Source organism: Cydia amplana, chromosome Z (genome assembly GCF_948474715.1).
Source record: "Cydia amplana chromosome Z, ilCydAmpl1.1, whole genome shotgun sequence".
Classification (NCBI taxonomy): Eukaryota; Metazoa; Arthropoda; class Insecta; order Lepidoptera; family Tortricidae; genus Cydia; species Cydia amplana.
The window spans coordinates 36,964,073-36,970,072 of record NC_086096.1 but is presented as its reverse complement, the minus strand read 5'-3'; the positions used below and the strand labels follow the sequence as shown (position 1 = coordinate 36,970,072).

Sequence of the window (6,000 nt, the reverse complement as noted above, 5' to 3'; positions counted from 1 at the left end):
CGGAGACGCCATGTCTGTAATTTTCTGTACAAAACAGTCTGCCGATTTTTGCGGGGGAGGGGAAAGTCAAATGTATGCGTAACGTAAAAATAGCCATGTCAGATAAACGTCAGTACATACATTGTGTTTGACCGTTGGCCGCCTATTTTCGACAGAGGGGAAAGCCTGTCAATGGCTACTCCGTTTAGTTGTATCCTCCAAGTATTTTGGTGCAAAAGTTCGCTGTCTCTTAACAGTTTAGGTATACTTGGTCAACCAGATCTTGACAGTAGAAAAAGGCGGCAAATTTGAAAAATGTAGGCGCGAAGGGTTATCGTCCCATAAAAAATTTGAATTTCGCGCCTTTTTTTACTGACAAGATTTGGTTGACCAGCTATATATAGGTATAGTTTGCCAAGCCATTTCCGTCATCAAAAAAAGACGCCAAATTTAAAACATGTAGGCGCGAAGGGTAGTTCTCCTATAGAAAATTTAAATTTAGCGCCCTTTTCTACTGATAATAACTACAGATTATAAATATTATTCAACTCTCATAAACATTATAATATTTGTTCCTAAATTGGGGATATGTTTTCTATGTACATGAATATTTATGTAATAATATGTGTATAAAAATACATATTTTGTAACTGTTGTTGCAGATAACGACCGATATTATCGATGCCGACCCGCAAGAGGAGTTGCAGAACCAAATAAGAGGTAACGAAATTCTATAATAACATTTGGTAAAGCAGAACCATTATATAATCTGTGGTATAGCCTAACCAGTAGGTAATGATCACGCGCCATGTTGCGGAATTTCACTGGAACTGTTTTTTTCATACTATACAAAACTGTCACCCTATACATGAGAATAACAGCGCCCTCTTGACAATGATCATATATTACTGTTTACTGCTCAGGCTTTATAGTCAGCAGCAGAAATTGCTAAGCGGGCGAGGTGTTCAAAAATACCTTGACACGTCTTATTCTCTTAAGACGCAAGATCATTTTGAACACCTTGCCCGCTTAGCAACTTCTGCTGCTGACTGTATCTAAGGCCCTACAGCGAAAACTAAAAATATTTTTATTCTACATATTTGTATTTGTATCTGTCGGAGGCAGATCGTAAAATCGGCCATATCGAGATATTCCTAGGCATACCATGAAACGCCGCCATTTCATGATCTGACTAGCGACTACCAGCCATATCGTTCAAACATCAACGTTTGACGATTTGCCTAGCGACGTTTAGGCATATCAAATAAGTAGGGTGTGATATTCCTAGGCATATCATGAAACGCCGGCATTTCATGATCTGCCTAGCGCGACCATCAGCCATATCGTGCAAACTTCAAGGGGTGGTATTCCTAGGCAGATCATGAAACGCCGGCATTTCATGATCTGCCTAGCGACGACCAGCCATATCGTGCAAACCTCAAGGGGTGATATTCCTAGGCAGATCATGAAACGCCGGCATTTCATGATCTGCCTAGCGACGACCAGCCATATCGTGCAAACCTCAAGGGGTGATATTCCTAGGCAGATCATGAAACGCCGGTATTTCATGATCTGCCTAGCGACGACCAGCCATATCGTGCAAACCTCAAGGGGTGATATTCCTAGGCAGGTTATGAAACGCCGACATTTCATGATCTGCCTAGCGACGACCAGCCACATCGTGCAAACCTCAAGGGGTGATATTCCTAGGCAGATCATGAAACGCCGGCATTTCATGATCTGCTTAGCGCGACCACCAGCCTTATCGTGCATACCTCAATGGGTGATATTCCTAGGCAGATCATGAAACGCCGGCATTTCATGATCTGCCTAGCGACGACCAGCCATATCGTGCAAACCTCAAGGGGTGATATTCCTAGGCAGATCATGAAACGCCGGCATTTCATGATCTGCCTAGCGACGACCAGCCATATCGTGCAAACCTCAAGGGGTGATATTCCTAGGCAGATCATGAAACGCCGGCATTTCATGATCTGCCTAGCGACGACCAGCCATATCGTGCAAACCTCAAGGGGTGATATTCCTAGGCAGATCATGAAACGCCGACATTTCATGATCTGCTTAGCGACGACCAGCCATATCGTGGAAACCTCAAGGGGTGATATTCCTAGGCAGATCATGAAACGCCGGCATTTCATGGTCTGCCTAGCGCAACCACCAGCCATATCGTGCAAACCTCAAGGGGTGATATTCCTAGGCAGATCATGAAACGCCGGCATTTCATGATCTGCCTAGCGACCACCAGCCATATCGTGCAAACCTCAAGGGGTGATATTCCTAGGCAGATTATGAAACGCCGGCATTTCATGATCTGCCTAGCGACCACCAGTCATATCGAGCAAACCTCAAGGCTCAAAAGGAACGTAAACTTGTATTAAAAGGTACGATCTGGCAACACTGGACTCGGACGCAGTGCCATATAGAATGCAGCGCCACCAAAGCGCCAGTGGCAAAAAATGCAATTATTTTACGATGCGATCGGTATGAATGAAGTTAGGAATTCGACGAATACATTGCTCCCATCCTTCGATCAACACGGAAGGGATGCGGCATTCGCACTATTTCCCCTCTGCCTAGGTACAAGATCAACTGATCTAGCGCGGGTAATAAAACTAGTTGCGCTCGGATTTTTAACTAGACCGAGTCCAGACGCGCGAGTGAACACAGCAGCAGAAAAAATGCCTAATTGCTCGGTTTTTTGTTGTAAAAAGAGGTCGGGGACATCAAATTCACAAAAAGAAGGTGTTACATTTCACACGTAATATTTTTTTTACATGTCATACGTTTAATTATATTTAAACACAATTATTATATTTTAGTCTCATGTAATTGCTGGATTTATCGATTTTTCTCGCCCAGTACAAATTGCGGATCGGTCGAGCAACAAATCCGACTTCTCATCTCTTGACGAAAATGTGTTAGTGTGCGTGTTGTGACACTTGTGACTCGTCCGTACACAAAAACAGATTGAGGTGTGCAAGATTTGTCTGTGTAGGGTGTCATTTTCTATGGATTTGTGTCGTCATTACAGATTGGATTTTGTATGCAAGTGTGTGAGAAGTGCGACTGTATGCACGTTCCCCCCCGCGAAAAATGGCAGAATGATTTGAATGTCAAGATATCGCTTGGGCCTATCCCTTCCGACCTGTCGGAAGCCCGTGTTGATCGAAGCTCCCATCGATCTGCCGAATCTTTTATAAGACAGATCGTGATATGCCTGAGTTAATTTTAGTAAGATCATGATATGGCGGCGTTTCATGATATGCCTAGGAATATCACATCAATTATTTTACGATGCGCCCGGTATGAAGCTAGGAATATCAACGAATACATTGGTCTGACCGATCTGGCGCCTCTTTTATAAGGCAGATCGTGATACGCCTGGGTTAATCTTAGTCAGATCATGAAATGGCGGCGTTTCATGATATGCCTAGGAATATCTCGATATGGCCGATTTTACGATCTGCCGCCGACATATCGATAACAACCGCAAAAAGAGGAATATGTACTCATATATAGATTATACAGTTTGACGTAATGAGACAGTCCTTTGACAAACTAAAGTCTATTTTTTTATTCGGTAGACTAAAATGTCATTTCATACTATGAAATGTCATTTTAGTCTACCAAATAAAAAAATAGACTTTACAGTACATATGGGGCTACTTTTCCGCACTAGTGCGTAAAATAGCACTTTTCGTGCGTATGTCGAAACTTTAAAGTGCCATATGTACTGTAAAACGTTGTTCGATACACGTGCGAATAGGTAATTCGCAACTCGTGTCGATTTAAAACACTCCCTTCGGTCGTGTTTTAATTTATCGCCACTCGTTTCGAATTTCCTCTTTTTCGCACTTGTATCGAAAATAACTATTATAGCAAAACTTAAGTGGTAAGTTCTTGCCATCCCCAATCGTTACAATTTTTAGAGTAAGTATGTCTATAACTATTAGGAAATGTCACTATAAACACACATTTGTTACTGCTAAAGCTATCTTGTTATAAATCTAAGCTACGGAACCCTAATTTCAAGCGTGTTTAAATATGGAAATAATCGTTACTTAATTTACCTCCTTATTCAGTGGGCGCCGTCTTTGTAAGGACACTGGCCATAAAGAAACGCCCACTCTATTAAAAAAACGGTTACAAAATTCGCAATGCTATAAATATCAACGGGAGGCCTATGTTATCAAAAGCATGGATGTCGTTTAATAAAATAAGCTTTATTTTCTTAGCGTTAAAACCGCATGGTTAAATATTGCAATAACTGTCCGATTTCAGCTTCAATCCAATATGAATCTTAAACCAACTGATTAAGGTTGGGATTCAAACTGGAATCTTACAAACTTTTAAAATTAAGAACAAAACGATGGCCAGAGACAATATAGACCGGACATGTCCCTATCGTACGACTGATTTATAATGTTGGTACTACTGTAAGTTCGTTATAATCTGTTTTTAATGTTTTTTTGCAACTGAGTTGGACTTTATCGCCCGAACGAAGCGAGGTCTTAAAAGCAACTAGGGTTGTGCATTCTGAACTGTTATAGTTATTTTGTTATACTAAGTTGTTTGCATAGTTGTTGTTTAATTCTCCGTGCTATTGATACCCGAGCATGCGAAAGATTTCAAAATTGAACCACAAGCATAACCAGTGGTTTGACAAGTGGAATTTTGAGCGTTACGATTGATTCAGGGTCCGAGGATTAAACGACCCTTGCTACGCTTGTGAAACACAAAAAAATTCAAATAAAGATATACCTACAGATAGATATAGAGATATACATTCAAATGAACGTTTTTAAATATATTTCTTTCTCAGAAGGTTTTGAAGAAAGCAGAGCGTGATGAAAAGAATTTTATCCACCGGCTTGAAATAGCTGTTTGTTTTCCCTCATGGGAATAATTACTTAGGTAAGCATAGTGTGGCCATTATAAATATTATAATATTCACTGTGTATCTAAATATGGAGACCGTACTTAAACATAATTATGCAATTAAAACCCCCACCCGTTCTGTGACTTATTTAAGCATGACGAAGTAATAAGAATTATTTTTAAACACACTAGAGGGATATAAAAAAGAGTTTTTACAGCAATTTACGTGTTAAAACAAACATATTTTAACCTCAACTAATGCTTTTTTGCACAATATACGGATAAGCAGTACCACAGAATAAATAATAGTACTAAGTACAGAAGACTCACTAGCTCTAACAAAACGCGTCTGTTACGATCAGCACAGATATGGCCGCTAGGTGGCGACAGCGTCATGCGCGGCTTATGGCTTTCCCCAAAATTGGGGCCGAACGGATGTACTTTTAGCTACCTGTAGCATAGCGACGAAATCGCGGAGTGAGACACGCCTGGCAGTACTAACGTTGCCCTATTATATTCTAGAGTCGGATCAAGTTAACTCGGCATGGTATTTGCAAAGCTATTAGCTTAGATGGACTCAAATTACATATACCTAACATAGAGATTTAATTTCCCGATATCCGCTTGTAATCAAATATGGAAGTCTGTATTTACCCACTCTTTGGTCAAAAATTAAGATAAAAGACTAATTTATTGCGGCAGCTATAGCTACAGGATTTTTTTTATTCCAGTCCGCTTAGCACGGTCGCATTTTTATCGCTTGTCACCGTGCCTGTCACGTTCTAACAAGTATGTAAGTGCGAAAGTGACGAGAATAGTGACATGGGCGATAAAAATGGAACCATGCTGCGCCCGCAGTTCGTTGATTGTAGGAGATTGTACTGCAAGCATTGTTTTACCTGGAGTAATGCTAATAGCCGTCAATTTGCACTTTCCACGTTTACAAGCAAAACGGTAGCCTTTTTACGGCGCTATGTAAAAAGAGGAATTAAAATAAAGTTTACTTATTTAATTAAAGCCAAGGATGCATAAGTAGAGGATAATTAAAAACGCGTTGGAGCGTATAAAACTACGTAGCTTTTATAGGCGCAATGCGAAAAAAGACATATACAAATGACGTCA

General features: G+C 40.5%; 1 protein-coding gene across 6 annotated transcripts in view; it reads left to right on the top strand.

Annotated features, from left to right (window-relative positions):
- Positions 1 to 639: 639 nt before the first annotated feature.
- The window catches only part of LOC134661262 (titin), a 74,154-nt gene continuing 68,793 nt past the window's right edge, over positions 640 to 6,000 (top strand). For all 6 annotated transcript variants that reach the window (XM_063517249.1, XM_063517250.1, XM_063517248.1 and 3 more), the window contains exon 1: positions 640 to 699. The gene's annotated coding sequence lies outside the window, so the exon portion shown is untranslated. The remainder of the gene's footprint in view (positions 700 to 6,000) is intronic.